Here is a 19,861-nt window from a genome sequence, read left to right as displayed (position 1 = left end):
TCAGCCCTTCCAGTCTCTCCTTTTGTGACAATTTTGCCAGCTTCCAACTCTCTCTATCCTCCCATCCCCCCTCCAGACAGGAGATGCCAACACAGTCTCAAGTGTCCACCTGATATAATTAGCTCACTCTTCATCGGCATCTCTCTCCTACCCACTGTCCAGTCCCTTTCATGTCTGATGAGCTGTCTTCGGGAATGGTTCCTGTCCTGGGCCAACAGAAGGTTTGGGGACCATGACCGCCGGGATTCCTCTAGTCTCAGTCAGACCATTAAGTATGGTCTTTTTGTGAGAATTTGGGGTCTGCATCCCACTGATCTCCTGCTCCCTCAGGGATTCTCTGTTGTGCTCCCTGTCAGGGCAGTCATCGATTGTGGCCGGGCACCAACTAGTTCTTCTGGTCTCAGGATGATGTAGGTCTCTGGTTCATGTGGCCCTTTCTGTCTCTTGGGCTCATAGTTATCGTGTGACCTTGGTGTTCTTCATTCTCCTTTGCTCCAGGTGGGTTGAGATCAATTGATGCATCTTAGATGGCCGCTTGTTAGCATTTAAGACCCCAGACGCCACATTTCAAAGTGGGATGCAGAATGTTTTCATAATAGAATTATTTTGCCAATTGACTTAGAAGTCCCCTTAAACCATGGTCCCCAAACCCCTGCCCTAGCTCCGCTGACCTTTGAAGCATTCAGTTTATCCCGGAAACTTCTTTGCTTTTGGTCCAGTCCAGTTGAGCTGACCTTCCATGTATTGAGTGCTGTCCTTCCCTTCACCTAAAGCAGTTCTTATCTACTAATTAATCAGTAAAAAACCCTCTCCCACCCTCCCTCCCTCTCCCCCTCGTAACCACAAAAGTATGTGTTCTTCTCAGTTTATACTATTTCTCAAGATCTTATAATAGTGGTCTTATGCAATATTTGTCCTTTTGCCTCTGACTAATTCCGCTCAGCATAATGCCTTCCAGGTTCCTCCATGTTATGAAATGTTTCACAGATTGGTCACTGTTCTTTAACGATGCATAGTATTCCATTGTATGGATATACCACTATTTATTTAACCATTCATCCGTTGATGGACACCTTGGTTGCTTCCAGCTTTTTGCTATTGTAAACAGAGCTGCAATAAACGTGGGTGTGCATATATCTGTTTGTGTGAAGGCTCTTATTTCTCTAGGGTATATTCCGAGGAGTGGGATTTCTGGGTTGTATGGTAGTTCTATTTCTAACTGTTTAAGATAACGCCAGATAGATTTCCAAAGTGGTTGTACCATTTTACATTCCCACCAGCAGTGTGTAAGAGTTCCAATCTCTCCGCAGCCTCTCCAACATTTATTATTTTGTGTTTTTTGGATTAATGCCAGCCTTGTTGGAGTGAGATGGAATCTCATCATGGTTTTAATTTGCATTTCTCTAATGGCTAATGATCGAGAGCATTTTCTCATGTATCTGTTGGCTGCCTGAATATCTTCTTTAGTGAAGTGTGTGTTCATATCCTTTGCCCACTTCTTGATTGGGTTGTTTGTCTTTTTGTGGTTGAGTTTTGACAGAATCATATAGATTTTAGAGATCAGGCGCTGGTCGGAGATGTCATAGCTGAAAATTCTTTCCCAGTCTGTAGGTGGTCTTTTTACTCTTTTGGTGAAGTCTTTAGATGAGCATAGGTGTTTGATTTTTAGGAGCTCCCAGTTATCTGGTTTCTCTTTGTCATTTTTGGTAATGTTTTGTATTCTGTTTATGAGAATGGGCAATTTTTTTAAAATTATATTTTAGGTGAAAATTTACAGCACAAATTAGTTTCTCATTCAAAAATTTATGCAGAAATTGTTTTGTGACACTGGTTTCAACCCCGCAATGAGTCAGCACTCTCCCCATTTCCCTTTACACCCTGCATTCCCCATGTCCAATAGTCCAGGTTTCCTGTCCCTTCCTGCCTTCTCCTCTGCTTTTGGGCAAGTGTTGCCCATTTGATCTTGTATACTTGATTGAACTAAAGAGTATGTTCCTCACGTGTGTTATTGTTTGTTTTATAGGCCTGTCTAATCTTTGGCTGAAAGGTGGACTTCGGGAGTGGCTTCAGTCCTGAGTTAGCAGGGTATCCAGGGGCCATAGTTTTCAGAGGTTCTTCCAGTATCTGTCAGACCAGTAAGTCTGGTCTTTTTTTGTGAATTTGAATTTTGTTCTACATCTTTCACCTGCTCTGTCCAAAACTGTCTATTGTGATCCCTATCAGAGCAGTTGGCGGTAGTAAATGGGCATCATCTAGTTCTTCTGGGCTCAGGCTGGTGGAGGCTGTGGTTCACGTGGTCCATTAGTTCTTTGGACTGATATTTTCCTTGTGACTGGATTTCTTCATTCTCTTTTGCTCCAAACAGCATGGGAGCAATAAATTTATTTTAGATGGCTGCTTGCAAGCTTTAAAGACCCCAGGTGCTACTCACCAAAGTAGGCTGTAGAATGTTTTCTTTATGAACCGTATTATGCCAATTGACCTAGATGTCCCCAGGGACCATGGTCCCCAGCCCTCACTCCTAGTAACTCAGTCCCTCAAGGTGTTTAGATGTATATAGGAAGCTTCCATGGCTTGGGCAAATATTTTTTCAAGGATAAAACCTAGAAGTGGCAAAAGTGTGGGGGAATGGAACTCTCTTATGCCATTATTAGGAGTATACAATCTTTTTGGAGTCTGACAATCTGTATCAATATTTGAAATGCACATGCCCTTTGACATAGCAATTTGACTTTAGAAATTTATCACAAGAAAATAATTAGACAAGTCAACAAAAATGTATGTATAAAGAGGTTTCAAATAGTTCGTAATTGTGACAGATTGGAAACAAAACTAATTATATATATGATAGATTGAATTACTGGTCTCAATTCCTCACCCCAAACTGCATCCACACCCTTCCCGTGTCATCATCATAAAGTATATTTCCTTGCCCTTTGACTTGAGCTTAGCCATGTGATTTGCTTTGGCCAATGGCATGTAGGCTGAGTGACATTATGTCTAGACCTTAAGAGTCCTTAAGTGTCTTTGCTTTCCTTTTTGTGCTTTTGCCTTCTCAATGAGGAGAAGATGCCCCAGCTGGCATCTTGGTCCCAGAAAGAAGAAGAGAAATATATGGAGCTGTCAGAATCGACTCGATGGAACCTAACAGCAGCAACAACTGTAATAAAAAAAAAAAAAACCCAGTGCCATCGAGTCGTACTAAGCAGCTATTATAAATGATGATGTGATCTATATTTACTGACATGAAAAGATGTCTCATCAATATTGTTAAGTGAAAAAATCAGGATTCAAACACAGCCTATCTATGTACAATTGCTTGTACAAACACAGAAACACACGTGTAAGAAAGGATGTTTTGCAGTGGTTATTTCTGCAGACAAGTCAAGAAAATATTTTATTTCCTCTGTGGTTTTCTGTATTGCTTGATTTTATTTTCAAAGAGCATCCATCTTTTTTATAATCAGAATAGAGCAATGGCAGTGATTATGATTAAGTACCAAAAGAATGAAAAGACTAACATTTTTAGAATAAAAAAGAAATGCAACTGGAGAGGAAAAGAGGAGCCCAGATTACAGCATCCTGGAAATGTAGATAGAGGTCAGACTTGATGTGTCAAGAATGAGAAGTTTAGATATCACAATGGTTAACAGCGGTTAGCGATTAGAGTGTACATTATGCGCTCTGGTAAGAGCACTATCTCATTTAATTCACATAGCAACCCTATGAGGTCATAATTACGATTGTCCCTATTGTACAGAAAAAGAAACTGAGGCTCAGGGAAGCTAAATCATTTGCCATGGATCACATAGCCAGGAAAGTGGCAGAACTCAGATTTGACCCAGCTCTGTCTGGCTCCAGAGCCCATCTTCCTCTCCTGTGTACACTTCTCCCCACTGGAGGGCTTTGAGGAGAGGTAGTGACAGAGAGGAGTGTTAAGGAGGCACCAGATTTGAAATCCAAATACCTGAGCTGTTCAAACGCGAGTGACCATGGATGAAAGTTAGGTGGAAGGCAGTAGAGCACAGAAGATAGGTAAAAAAACTGTCTTAGTTATCTAGTGCTGCTATAGCAGAAATACCACAAGTGGATGGCTTTAACAAAGAGAAATCTATTTCCTCACAGTAAATAGGCCAAAAGTCCAAATTCAGGGCATCAGCTCCAAGGGAAGGTTTTCTTTCTCTGTTGGCCTTCTCATCAATCTTCCCCGGACTAGGAGCTTCTCTTCGCAGGAACCCCAGGTCCAAAGGACGTGCTCTGCTCCTGGCACTGCTTTCTTGGTGGTATGAGGTCCCCCTGTCCCTCTGCTCGCTTCTTTCTTTTATATCTCAAGAGATTGCCTCAAGACACAATCCAATCTTCCTGCCTCACTAACACAACTGCTGCCCATCCTCCCTCATTAAAGTCATAGAGGCAGGATTTAAAACATAGGAAAATCACACAATACAGGAATCATGGCCCAGCGCAACTGATACACATATTTTTGGGGGGACATAATTCAATCCATGACACAGACTCAGCCAGAATCCAAGGTCAAATCCTACCTCTGCACATAAAAAAAAAAAAGGGCTGTGTAATCAGATCAGGTACTTCGCCCCCTCTGATCCTGGCTTTATCCTTCCATAAAAACATAGAATAAATAATAAATACCTCCATCATTGTGAGACCAAAAAACGAAAAAAAAGTAATATACCTAAAGCAACCACTTCAGTGCCTACCAACAAATGGTAGCTAATGTTTTAATGTAAGTAAAAGGACCCCAAAAACCAAACCCACTGCCGTCAAGTCGATTCCAACGCATAGCGACCCTATAGGACAGAGTAGAACTGCCGGATAGAGTTTCCAAGGAGCGCCTGGTGGATTCAAACTGCCAACCTCTTAGGTTAGCAGCCGTAGCACTTAAATATAAGTAAAAGCATTTTGGAAATTATAAAATGCTAATCAGATATTAGTTGCAATCTACCATTTCAGTGAACACACTAAGAGAAATTGGCCAAGTGGACTGAGGAGAGATTGGAATCAACAGAGAGACTGTTCCCTTTAGCTGGGAGTGATCTGATGAGAGCCATGGTTAGGGACTGGCCAGGGGAGTACCTGGGTCAAGCAGGGCAGACATGCCAGTGGAAGACTCTCCAGGACATGGTGATTGGCTGGTACTTGAAGATGAATAAATGTGACAAGTTCAAGCAGTCACCAAGACTTAAAACCTGCAAAAATAGTGATGATATTGATGAAGAAAGCTTCATTAGCAATTCATCAGAAATGTGTTGAAAAATCACGGAAGACTATCAAGGATTTGTTCATTCATTCACTCACGAAGATTTTTTGAGTGCCTGCTATGTGCCACCAAGTCCCTGAGTGGTGCAAATGGCTTATGTGCTTGGCTGCTAACTGGAAGTTCAAGTCTATCTACAGGCATCTCGGAAGAAGGGCCTGGCAATCTACTTCTGAAAAATCAGCCGTTGCAAATCATATGGGGCACAGCTCTACTCATAGGGTCACTAGGAGTTGGAGTCTTCTCAATACCAGCTGGCTTTAACTGGTTTGGTATCTACCTGGGACTGCAGTACATTTGAGCAGATTATAGACAAATTGGGGGAGGGAGGCAGATCTCAAATGATCATAAAAATAAATGTAAAATACACCTGTGATCAAAGCTACAAAAAAGACGTACATGGGATTATGGAAGCATAAAAACCAAACCAAACTCATTGCTATCAAGTCGATTCTGACTGGTAACAACCCCATAGGGCTTCCAATGCTATAAACCTTTACAGAAGCAGACTGCCACATCTTTCTCCCACACAGAGCAGCTGGTGGGTTCGAACTGCTGACCTTTCGGTTAGCAACCAAGTGGTCCTTTTATAGAAGTGTAGAACAGGAAACTGTTTCCTGAGAAAGTGATACTTCAGCTGACACCTAAAGGAGGAGTAGAAATGTAACTAAGAGTTTAGTATCCAGTGGTTACCTTGTGCATACGTGGATTGACTTTCTGAGAGATGATTTATGTAGCCATTTAATAGAGGTTCTTAAACTTGAGTATGCATAGGAATCATATGCAGGTCTTGTTAAGACACATATTGCTGGGCCTCACCCCTAAAGTTTCTGATTCAGTATGTCTGTGGTGGAGCCCAAGAATTGGCATCTCTCACAAGTTCCCAAATGATGCTGTTGCTGCTGGCCTGGGGGCCACATTTTGAGAACCATTGTTCCAAATTATCACCAACAACATCTCTTGCCAAACGATAGGACTAAACATGAGCAACTTCTAACAAATGTTTTCCAGGTTGCTCACCACAAAAAAAAAAAAAAAAAAAAAAAAAAATCAATTTCTAGAGTCTTTTGGTTGAAATGTTTTTACACCAGGTTTATTGTTAACATTACATGTCCAACCTTTCTCTTTGCTGAGAAACAAAAACAAATACCCACTGTAATCATAGAATCGCCCCACAGTTAGCCCTGGGTGAGCAAATGTCAGAGCGCTGTAAACAAGTCTAATAGAACCTTTGAAGGGAGAAGTGAGGGCCTGGCCTCTGAGACTGCAGTGGAAGGCAGAGGACGGTGTCAGCAGGCAGAGTTGGAGAGGAACAAGCGGGGACTGGGAACGCTGGTTTTGGGTGAACCTGGAATTAATGACATAGAAATTCTGTTCCTTTGAGGCTGGAAAAAAAAGAGACTACTAACCATCAAGCCCTAATGTAGTTTAATACTTAAAAAAAATCAGTATCAGGTGAAGCACAGGGCATTTGAAGGGCAGTGAAGCTATTCTGCATAATACTGTAATGGAGGGTAGATGATATTACCTGTTTGTCAAAACCCCTAGGACTGTACAACACAAAGCGTGAACCCCAGTGTCAATGAAGGACTTTAATTAATAATAATGTAGCAACAATGATTCATTGGTTGTAACAACTGTACCGTACTAAGGCAAGATGCTGGCAACAGGAGAAACTGTCTAGTGGGGAGAGGGGACGTATATGAGAGTTTTCCTGTACATCTAAAACTGCTCTAACAAACTGTATTAGAAAAAAAACAATTTTTCATTACAAAAGTAATGCAGAAATATCATGTCCTGTAGTCACCATGGGAAACCTTCGTAGTGTAGTAGTTAAGTGCTACAGCTGCTAGCCAAAAGGTCAGCAGTTCAAATCCATCAGGTACCTAGGAAACTCCATGGAGCAGTTCTACTCTGTCCTATACGGTCACTATGAGTCAGAATCAACTAGAGGGCAATGGGTTTGGTTTTGGTTTTTTAGTCACCATGGGTTGGAATTGACTTAGGGCAACTAATAACAACAACTAACAAATCAAAATACTGTAGATAAGGCTGATGCCTACCCAACACTAATTCTTTTCTCCCCTTCCCCAGAAATAATTTGTGTTGTGGATTTGGTGTTTACATTTCCAGGCCCTTTCCTATGCAGGTTCTATGGGAAGATTAATCATTGTTTCATGTGATGGTATCATACTCTGTGTATTGTATTATAACTTCCTTTTTTACAATCGATGGCATATCTTATGAATTTTTTCATGTCAGTACATAACTCCAGCATATTCTTTTTTTATGAGGTCCCTGGGTAGTGAAAATTGTTAATACGTTCTGCTGCTAACCAAAAATTTGGAGGCACCTTGGAAGAAAGGCCTGGCAATTTACTTGCAAAAAATCAGCCATTGAAAACATGGGGCGAAGTTCTACTCTGGCATGCATGAGGTCACCATAAATAGGAATCAACCTGATGGCAACTTGTTTGGTTATTCTTTTATATTGCTGCCTATTAGTCCAGTAAAATTTTGCTGAAGATCATTCAAAAGTAGTTGCAACAGAAAGGGCCACATGAACCAGAGACTTACATCATCTTGAGACCAGCAGAATTAGATGTTGCCCGGCCACAACCGATGACTGGCCTGACAGGGAGCACAACAGAGAACCCCTGCGGGAGCAGGAGAACAGTGGGATGCAGACCCCAAATTCTCATAAAAAGACCAGACTTAATGGTCTGACTGAGACTAGAAGAATCCCGGTGGTCATGGTCTCCAAACCTTCTGTTGGCCCAGGACAGGAACATTCCCAAAGACAACTCATCAGACATGGAAGCGACTGGACAATGGGTAGGAGAGAGATGCTGATGAAGAGTGAGCTACTTGTATCAGGTGGACACTTGAGACTGTGTTGGCATCTCCTGTCTGGAGGGGAGATAGGAGGGTAGAGAGGGTTAGAAACTGGCAAAATTGTCATGAAAGGAGACACTGGAAGGGCTGACTCATTAGGGGGAGAGTAAGTGGGAGTATGGAGTAAGGTGTATATAAGCTTATATGTGACAGACTGACTTGATTTGTAAACGTTCACTTAAAGCTCAATAAAAATTATAAAAAAAGAAGAAAAAAAAGTAGTTGCAGCAGTACATCAACAGGGGACTGCCAGAAATTCAAGCCGGATTCAGAAGAAGACGTGGAATGACAATATCATTGCTGATGTCAGATGGATCTCGGCTGAAAGCAGAGAATACCAGAAAGATGTTTACCTGTGTTTTATCTACCATGCAAAGGCATTTGACTGTGTGGATCATAACAAATTATAGAGAACATTGCAAAGAATAGGAATTCCAGAACACATAATTGTGCTCATGAGGAGCCTATACGTAGACAAAGAGGCATTCATTCAAACAGAATAAAGGAATACTTCGTGGTTTAAAGTCAGGAAAGGTATACATCATGGTTGTATCCTTTTACCATTTATTCAATCTGTGTGGTGAGCAAATACCGAGAAGCAGGACTTGATGAAGAACGGGTCCTCAGGATTGGAGGAAGACTCATTGACAACCTGCATTATGCTGATAACACAACCTTGCTTGCTGAAAATGAAGACTCGAAGCACTTACTGATGAAGATCAAAGACCACAGCCTTCAGTATGGATTGCACTTCAACATAAAGAAAACACAAATCCTCACAACTGGACCAATAAGGAATATTACGATAAATGGAGAAAAGATTGAAGTTGTCAAGGATTTCATTTTACTTGGATCCACAATCATCACCCGTGGAAGAAGTGGTCAGGAAATCAAACGACGTTGCATTGGGCAAATCTGCTGCAAAAGACCTCTTTAAAGTGTTGAAAAGCAAACATGTCACTTTGAGGACTAATGTGCGCCTGACCCAAGCCATGGTGTTTTCAATCGCCTCATATGCATATGAAAGCTGAACAATGAATAAGGAAGACTGAAGAAGAATTGATGCCTTTGAATTATGGTGTTGGTAACAAATATTCAATATACCATGGACTGCCAGAAGAACAAACAAATCTGCCTTGGAAGAAGTACAGACAGAATGCTCTTTGGAAGCAAGGATGGCAAAACTTCCTCTCACGTACTTTGGACATGTTATCAGGTGGGACTGGTCCCTGGAGAAGGACATCATGCTTGGTAGAGTAGAGAGTCATCAAAAAAGAGGAAGATCCTCAATGAGATAGATTGACATAGTGGCTTCAACAATGGGCTCAAGCATAACAATGATTGTGAGGATGGTGTAGGACCAGGCAGTGTTTTGTTCTGGTGTACATAGGGTCTCTATGAGTATAGAACCAACTTAATGGCACCAAACAACAACATTCCATAGCATAGAACTAACAAAGTTTATTTATAAATGGGCTTTTAAGCTGCTTCCTCCTTCTGCCTTTATTTTCTTAGCTATGACAATGTTAGAGTAAACTTCCTCGTACATGCTGCTTATAGACGTGTGGGTGCTTCGCTAAGGGACATATTGAGAAGAAAACCACTAAGTCATGGGTGTTTGAGTGTTCTACACTTGAACAGATATTGCCAGATTTTCCCCTACCCCCACAACAGGCTATGTGTTGTCGCTGCTTCCTTAAATATTTGCAATAGCTGGTATTATCAAATATTTAAGTATTACGAACCTGGGGGGTGAAAAATAGTATTTCATTTATGTTTCAATGTTCATTTCCTTCATTACAAGTAAATTGGAGCATGCTTTCATATTTGTATTATTGTCCATTTTTATTTTCTTTTCCATGAGTTGACTAGTCATGATCTGCTCATTTTTCTTTTGGGTCAGTTAACTGTTTCTTATTGATTCGAGGAGTTCTTTCTGTAGACACGAATCTTTTATCTCTATGTATGGTGCAGACATTTTCCTCTAGGTGTTTTTATTTTAACTTTCTGTATGGTGTCTTTTGTCATAGAGAGGTTTTGAATTTGGAAGTAGCCCAATTTATCAACCTTTTCCTTTTAAGGGTTTTATTTTCTGTGTCTTGTTTAAGAGGGCCTTTATTCCCATCTTCAACTATTTTGGACTCAGTTTCGTGAACCGTCTGTAAAATCACAAAGCTGCAGAGCCAGAGGTGATCTTCCAGATGCTGTAATCTACTCTTTTCATGGTACACATGAGGAACTGAGGCACAGAGAGTATGGTGTGTAACACTAAACCTAGCTTTCCATCCCTGTGGCTGAGTGAGAGAGCCAGCCCCTGAGCCTAGATTCTTAGATTCCAAGCAAGAGAACCTTAAATCCTTCCCTGATGCATCCACCAAGACTTTCCAACAAGCTAATGCAAAGGCCTCTGACTGGGAGAAAAGTCTATTAAAGTTGGCAGTAGATGCCACGGGTCAAAGCGCTTGGGTGATATGCATGGCCGTCCTCACAGCTGGGCTGTCTCTACACTCCCTGGGGGTGGTGGGGGGCAGTGTGACTCTGCTTCATATAAGCTATACAACCTTGAGGAAGTGATGTGCTACCTCAATTTACTCATCTGTAGCACAGGAATCAATAACAATACATACTGCAAAGGCATGTTTAGAGATTAGATGAAATAAATTTATCTGTAAGGACTCAGCACATAGTTCACGTCCAATAAATATCAGCTATTATTTATTCATGGAGTTCCCCAATGGAGGAAGTAGTTAATAGACCTGACTGGTAACTGAGAAGTTGGAAGTTCGAGTCTACCCAGAGGTGCCCTGGAAAAAAAACCTAGTGATCCTCTTCTGAAAAGTCAGCCATTGAAAATCCTATAGAGCACGGTTCTACACACTTGGGGTCTCCATGAGTCAGTATCAACTGAATGACAACTGGTTATTTATTAATAGAAATAACAATATATTATTGTACTTGCTTGTTTCTGAAAACATCTGTATTTCAAGCTTCTCAGGCTTCACCAGCTCATAGGTACTAGTTATGGATACTTCTTGTCCACCCCTTCAAGCCCTCTCAGCTCACCTTTTACTCCAGCCACTGTGTGACAACCAGTTCAGCAGACTTCAGTCAGCTGGTGCAGGTGCACCTGTCAATGCCTCACCTTGGACCATACCTCTTATCACTCACTTTGTTCTCCACTGGGTGAGACACTTTAGAACGTGCTGGAAGTACAGACTGATTAGCACTCCTGGGGCCATGATTTACCAATGGGGGACCAAAGCCAATGGATAAATGCTTCCCCCTTACATCCCTGGGCAGACAGTTCTGAGACACATGTCATTAGGCTCCTTAGAAGCTGCCAAGAATTGAGTGGTGGCCAACCCTTGGCACTATACCTTGTATTAATCCCTCTTGCTATGTCTCACTTCCCCTTGTCTGTCCCTCCTTCTCCCTGGGATCATATTTCCAAGTAAACTACCTCCATCCAACCCTTTATCTCAGCTTCTGTTTTCAGGGGACAGAGGGCAAAACATGGTGAGTTAGTAGTAACACATTTTCACATGTCCTTGTCTCCAACACAGGACCTTGTCCTCTGGGAATCCTCAGGGTCAGCTCACCTGTTTTCAGAAACCTCCCTCCTGTGGTCTTTGCTTTGGCACCCTCACTGAGAATCACTGCCTGAAAAGCCACTCGAGGTGCTGTCTTATCCCTGCCAACCTTGCCTGTGCTCTTGTGAGGACAAGTTCCTCCTCAAGGCACTGTCTCCTCCTGCTGTCAAGCCTGCAGCCCTGGGCAGTCAAGGCAGCGCTGCATTCTGAGCACCTCCTGAATGAAGCCACACCACCATACTAGAGCATGCAGGAGGGGGCCTTTCCCCTGCCCCCTTTGCCACTGGGCCCCTAAGCAGACCGCTCGTGTCCCCACGTCTCATGCAGTCCCTCAGCTCCTCCAGCCTCTGCCTGTCCTCCATAGTGCTCAGATGAGCCTGTGGGGACAATAGCTGAGCAGACAGCCCAGCCTCCTCTCCAACCCTGCCTTTCCCCCTCAGCTCCAGACAAATGACACTTTTCAGCATTAGTAAACCCAACTCACCCATTTATCACACATATCTGGATCCCATTTTAGACTTGAGCTGAGACCCCTGATGTACTTGAAAGATAAAAGGTCCACGTGAATTTTACTGCTCCTGCTGTCTGCACTGCAGAGGGAGTCGTTTCCACAAGGCTGAGACAGCCTGGTAACTTCCACTTATCCTTCAGGACGTGCCTGAGCTGTTTCGGTCCCCAAAGCCTTCCTTGACACCCCTCCTTCAGGCAACATGGGGTGCTCCTTTTGATGTTCTGATAGCACCCTGTGTGGGATTGTCGCTTCTGTCTTAGTACCTTGCAACCTTTTGCAGTTCTGACACTCCTGTTTGACTGACAGAATCTTGAGAACAGACAGTCTTGCTTGTCTTTGAATTCTCAGTTTTCAGCCTGGCACATCGTAGGCCCTCAGAAAATGTGTGTCAGATGAATGAATGAAACAATGACACACTGAGACACCTGGAAAGCGGGGATCCCACTCAGATAGGGTGGAGCACTGACTGGCTCAGGAAAGCATGCCCACACAGTGGCATCTAAATGCATGTTTCTTGAGTGTCTCCACTAGAATGTCTGCTCCCTGAGAAAAAAGTCTCTATTTCCTGGCTTCTGTACTCTCCCTACTCCTAGAACAGAGCTTGGAACTTATGGGCCCTCAATCAATATATATATTGAATAAATGAAACACAGGTGTAGTTCCATCTGCCTTCTCTCTGGAAACCTGGTGGCGTACATAGTAGTTAAGTGCTATGGCTGTCAACCAAAAGGTCAGCAGTTCAAATCTACCAGGTGCTCCTTGGAAATGCTATGGGGCAGTTTTACTCTGTCCTATAGGGTTTCTGGAAACCCTGGTGGTGTAGTGGCTAATTGCTATGGCTGCTAACCAAAGGGTCTGCAGTTCGAATCCACCAGGCATTCCTTGGGAACTCTATGGGGCAGTTCTACTCTGTCCTGCAGGGTCACTATGACCTAGAATCGACTCAAACAGCAATGGGTTTGGTTTTTTTTGGTTTTGTTCTCTCTGGAAACACGAACTGGTTTTATTCTCGGGTTTTCTTGCCCTCCTGGGGAAGCAGAGGGCCTGGAGATCAACTTCCTTGTCCCTCCTAACAGAACGGTGTGCTTTGCATGCAGTTTTCCCGATGTCAGCTTGAGTCTCAATGTCAGGCCAGCCAGAAATGTGTCCCAGAGTCATCCAGAGTCACAATGCTCTAGATAGGCAGAGGTGAGAATATGGCCACTGAACTGAAACTGTAGGACAGAAGGCGGAGGGTATTATATTATTTTGGTCAATTGTTTTTGTAAGGAGTGATCCATGTGCCCAGAGAAGTATGAAGACAAAGTAAAAATCATTGCAAATCCTGAAACCCTGAGGCAACCACTGTTTTCATTATGATGAACATCCTCCCAGCCGTGTGTGCATGTGCACATGTGTATGTGCGCGTGCGCATATGTAGGTTACCTTAGCTACAAGTGACAGACAACCAAAAGAGTGATGATGTAGGCAAGTAGCAGCTCATTTCGCTCTCACGTAGAAGTCTGTGTGGGTGGTCCAGGGCTGGCAAGGTTGCCCATGATGTCAGTAACCAAGGCTCATTCTATCCTGTGACTTCCTCCTTATGATACAAAGGACAGCATGTGCATTCTAGAAAATAGTGAGAAGGAACCAAAAAAAAAAAAAAAGGAAACATGTTGCGTCTTAAGCTTCGACATAATATTTCTGCTTATATCCCACTGGTCTGAACTGTTACATGGCTGTACCCAGCTGCAAGGAACGCTGGGAAATGTAGTCCTTGTTCTGGCAGCCGTGTGCCCAGCTCAAAATTCTATCCCATGAAATAAGAGAGGAACAGATATCCAGGGGTATCTAGCAATCTCTAACACAATATTTATGCAATTCTACATAATAGAGTCACAGAGACAGTATAATATGGTGATAAAGATCACAAGCTCTAGAGATACTTACGTCTTAAAATACAGCTTAGCCACTTACTCTTCAGTTTGTTGTTGTTTGTTGCTATTGAGTCATTTCAACTTATGGCGACCCTATGTGTGCAGAGTAGAACATTTCCATAGGGTTTTTAGGACCTTTCAGAAGCAGATCACCAGGCCTATCTTTTGGGGGGCCTCTGGGTGGTTTGAACCACCAACCTTTCAGCTAATACTTAAGCGCTTACCCATTTGTGCTACCCAGGGACTCCCTCTTCAGCTTACTCATCTATAAATTGGGAATTGTAACTGAACAAACCTGTTTCATGGGATTGTTATAAAGATTGAATGAGCTAATGTATGTAAAAGGGTTTAGCATCATGTCTGTCACACTGTAATCTCAGTAAATTTAGCTATTAATCTTTTTTTTTTTTTTAAGATATTCATCAATATAGCATGGACATGGCTCATTGTTACCTGTAGATCTATTTGTATTATCTTTTTTAATGGCTACATAGGATTCCATGGCATGGAAGGAACAAAATGTATTTAACCAGTTCCTAATTTTTTGTCATTATCAGCAATCCTTGCATCAACATCATTTGGTACTTGTATGATGATCTCCTTAGGGTAATCCTGGATTTGGATTAGCTAGGTGTCTTAGGCTGGGTTCTCTAGAGAAAGAAAACCAATGAAGCATGTGTGTATACATATACAGAGAGAAATGCTGGCAAGTCCCACGCTCATGGGTCAGGTGTCAGGCATCAGGTTGGAGGCTTCTCTTGGCTCACATAGTTACAGAGGCTGACAAACCCAAGATCCACAGGTCAAATGGCAGGCTGCTGGCTCACGGCTGCGAAGGCTAGCAAATCAAGATTGGCAGGTAAAACAGCAGGTGCTGGCCCAAGTCCCAGGAACTGGAGGTCAGATGCTGATGAGCACAGGATCCAGCGAGCTTTGCCAGAAAGTCCACATATATTGGATGCAGGCCACACCCCAATGAAACTCCCTTTCAATTGATTGGCTACTCATAGCAGATCTCATCATGGAGGTGATTACACTATACTAGCTCTCATCACAGAGGTGATTACATCATTATACAACTGCCAAACTACATCATAACTGCCAAACCACTGAGAATCATGGCCCAGCCAGATTGACACTGAGTTAAACTTGTTGCATATGTTATGTGTAGTGACATATTGCTAAACGTGGGTATTATTAACAGACAGCTTCTGAGGATACTGGAGTAGTCCATTATAACCAACAGTTTTTGAACAGAGGTAAATAAGATATAGACTGCAATTGAGGGAGGAAATAATCAGTCAGGATTTGTGAATACAAAGTTCAGTATGCTGTGAGTGCAGATGACTGAGGCTTAATCTCACGTGGGAATCTGGGAAGGCCTCCCAGGAAGTGCTAGTTCAGCTGGAACCTGAGGCCCAAAACGTGTGAGTGGGGAGAAGAGGATTGGAGAAGGAAAGCATGTTCTAGAGAGAGGGAATGTGTTTGAAAAGCATGGTGTAGCGGCTAAGAACATATGTGCTGGAGCCCAAAGTACTTAGTTTAACTCATGACTTTGCCACTTATTACCTCAGAGTGACTGCCCTATGCCTCAGTTTCCTCATCTTCACAATGGGGATGATATAATACTAGGGTTATTGTGAAGATTAAATGAGTTAATACATAGAAGTGTTCAGAACACCTACTGGCATCTAGATAGAAAGCATTCTGTGTCCACTAATATTAATATGTTCATTTTCCTTCATTTGTTTAAAAATGTTAATGCAAGACTATGATAATTCAGCTGTCAACATCAAAGCCCTCTTTTCATTTTCCCCAGTGGCCTCCTCATTCGTTCTTCCAACAATTATTACTGGATACCTCCTAGGGAGATGGTAGAGAGCAAACCAGGGCCAGACTCAGCCTCAAAAAAGCCATTAATTATCTGGTGGTAGGAGAGACTTGGAAACTCTATGGGGCAGTTCTACTCTGTCCTCTAGGGTTGCTATGAGTTGGAAATGACTCGACGGCACTGGGTTTGGTTTGGGTTGGTTTGAAGGAGAGACTTTAAATAAAAAATCCCAGGCCAAAAGGAAGCCCATTTAGCTACTAACCAGCCTGTGCTGTGTACAGAAGCACAGGGTGACCTGTGAGAGTCTATCTGGGGACCTCTGGAGAAATTCCTCTAAGGAAATGACAATGAAGCTGAGACCTGGGGGATTAGGAGGCTTTAGCCAAGGAACCCTGGTAGTATTACAGTTAAGTGCTCGGCTGCTAACCAAAACATTGGTGGTTCAAACTTAACTAGCAGCTCTGTGGGAGAAAGACCTGGTGACCTGCTCCTGTAAATATTACAAACTAGAAAACCCTGTGGGGTAGTTCTACTTTGTCACAAGTGGTCACTATGAGTCAAAAACTGACTTCACAACACCTAACAACAACAACAACAGCAGCCAAATGAAGGGTGTTGGGAGAGAGAGTAGACCACACAGACAAGCAGCCTCTAGAAAGGCCCTAAAGAGAAAAACATTTAGTGCATTGGAAAAATGAAAGAAGACCATTACACGGTGAGTATAATGGGAGAAGCAAGTGAGGGGAAGAGGGTACAAGGTGAAGTGCAAAGGTAGGCAGGGGCTAGATCACACAGGGTACCTGCTCAAAATAAGACAATACCTGGGTTCTCAAGGGCATGGAGACCGAGTCCCATCCCTAAAACCTTTGTAGCCTGTCTAAGGTCTTCAGTCTTGCTAACCAAAGGGGGTCTTCCAGTCAGCAGTTCCTTAAAACTTTCTGTGGACCTGGCTCCCAAACAATCGTGGGTCTCCAAGTAAAAACCTTCCCCACCAGCACTTTTGTCAGGAAGGAAACAGCATTTATTGAACACCTATTATGGTCCAAACAATGCCCTGAGCCTTTTACCAATATCACCTCGTTTAATGCCCAACAATCTATGAGGTAAGTAGTACTACCTTCTTTTGAATAATTAAGAAAATAAAGACTCAGAGTATAAATAACTTGTCTCAGTTTACACAGCTATCTAATAATGGAGTCAGGTCCTTCAGAGCAAAGTTCTGATCATTTACTCCATATTGTTCAGACCACAGGGCTGTTTTACTTGGGCTTGTTAGAATCTCAGGAAGCCACTTCACTGTGCAGTGTGATACAGTTGCAGGCAGCAGTAAGCTGAAAATTGCAGAAACCTCTCTTCAACCAAGTGTGGAGTTCATTAAGCTGCAGGGAGCTCTTAATATCTTCAGCGTTTCAAGGCAGTTCTTTACTCCCTGAATAAAGGGGAGAACTAAAACCCATCCCTAAAAAGGTGAATGAAAGCCTTTGCTAACTAAATACGGCAGATTAGCATCTTCCCCATTTGGCTGCAATTACCTTGGTCCCAAGTTACATCATGGCAAGTGAAATGATTAACAAAATAATGGTAATGATACCAATGGTAAATTAAATGGAAATAAAAGGAGCTCAGTGTACTGTTCAATTTCCCATTTGGGGACCACTCATAAGCTGTGTTCTTCAGCTTTCCACCAGGAATTTCTACATGTAAATAAATGTGCCCTATTGTAACCTCAAATTTAGACCTCTGTATGTGGTTGACACTGGAGTCTAAGCTTGGGATTGCTTCCCTCCTATCCTAGGTAGATTCAGTTCCCAAGGCTAATGTCAGTAAAGATGGATTCCCCCACCTCTGAAATGTTCTGATGAATTATGTAAATAGAGACAAACACCTTATAGGACTGACCTCTGGCCACTGAATTTGACGTTCTCCTGCCCTAGCCAAACCAAGTGGAAAATTGGATTTAAAGAGAAAGAATCAGGACTTCATCATATCCCAGATGCTTTGTGGTGTCTGAGTTCTCACCACCACAAATCAACACAGCCCCATGAACAGAAATTACCTATAGATGTAACAAGAAATGGGCCTGACAGTTGGGTTCCCGTTCATGTTATCAGCAGTTTCCCATCTTATTAGAAGGCCTTTATGAGAGTTTCAGCCGCAATCATTAGGTTTTCTAATAGGATACCGTACAAGGAAAATGAGAGCCCTGGATTCAAAGCCTAGCCCAGCCACTTATTAATGGGTGACTTTGGATATGTTACTTTAAAAGCTTTCTGAGCACCAGCTTCCTCATCTTTACATAAGGATTATCATATTACCTCGTTATGAAGTGGTCTTGAGAAGGAGAAGGAGAAAGCATGTGAATGTGGTACAGTGCCTGACCCAGGGTAATTTTTCAAGAAATGGGAACTGTTTTTATCATTGTTAGCCTCAAATAAAACACTGAGTCCATTTCAGGATGAATCGATAGACCATAAATTGGGTTGAGATTCTCTGATTTTTAATGTGACTTGAGGCCCTCTTGGGTCTTAAAATCACATTGATTTCAGGTTGTAGAAAATCAAGTTGATTTATAAAAAATTACATATCTGCCACTAACTAGCAATGTAACTTGAGCAAATCTCACCTTCACTAGGCCTTTGTCTCCTTGTCGGTTAAAATGAACACATGATTAAAAAAAAAAAATTGACAAGTTGGAAGTCATCAAAATTAAAAACTTTTGTGCATCAAAAGTCATTATCAAGAAAGTGAAAAGACAGCCTATAGAATAGGCTGCAAATTATGTGTCTGATAAGGGTCTAGTATCCAGAATATGTAAAGAACTCAATAATAAAAAGACAAATAACCCAATTTAAAAATGGGCAAAGGATTTGAACAAACATTTCCCCAAAGAAGATAGACAAGTGGCCCGTAAGCACATAAAAAGATGATCAAAATCATTAGCCATCAGGGAAATGCAAATAAAAACCACAATAAGATACCATTTCACTCACCTAAATGACTACAGTAAAAAAAAGACAGACAATAATAAGTGCTGACAAGGATGTAGAGAAATTAGAACCCCCATGTATTGCTGGTAGGAATAAAAATGATGCAGCCACTGTGGAAGCCAGTTTAAAAGTTAAACATAGAGTTACCATATGTCCTAGTCATCTAGTGCTGCTATAACAGAAATACCACAAGTGGATGGCTTTAACAAAGAGAAATTTGTTTTCTCACAGTCTGGTAGGCTGGAAGTCCAAATTCAGGGCACCAGCTCCAGGGGAAGGCTTTCTCTCTCTGTTGGCTCTGGAGGAAGGTCCTTGTCATCAGTCCTCCACTGGTCTAGGAGTTTTTCAGCACAGGGACCCTGGGTCCAAAGGATGCACACTTCTGGCTCTGCTTTCTTGGTGGTGTGAGGTACCCATGTCTCTCTGCTCACTTCTCTCTTTTATATCTCAAAAGAGATTGGCTTAAAACTCGGTCTAATCTTGTAGATTGATTCCTGCCTCATTAATGTAACTGCCGTTAATCCCACCTCATTAATATCATAGAGGTAGGATTTACAACACATAGAAAAATCACATCAGATGACAAAATGGTAGACAATCACACAATACTAGTAATCACGGACTAGCCAAGTTAACACACATTTTGGGAGGACACAATTGAATCCATGACACAACATGACCCAACAATTCCACCCCTAGATATATGCCCAAGAGAAATGAAAAATACATCCAAGAGAAATGCAAAATACATCCAAGAGAAATGAAAACATACATCCACACAAAACCTTGTACACAAGGTTCGCAGCAACTTTATTCATGGTAGCCAAAAAAGTGGCAACAACCCAAATGACCATCAA

The sequence above is a fragment of the Loxodonta africana genome, chromosome 7, assembly GCF_030014295.1.
Source record: "Loxodonta africana isolate mLoxAfr1 chromosome 7, mLoxAfr1.hap2, whole genome shotgun sequence".
Classification (NCBI taxonomy): Eukaryota; Metazoa; Chordata; class Mammalia; order Proboscidea; family Elephantidae; genus Loxodonta; species Loxodonta africana.
This window is presented reverse-complemented; position numbering follows the sequence as displayed.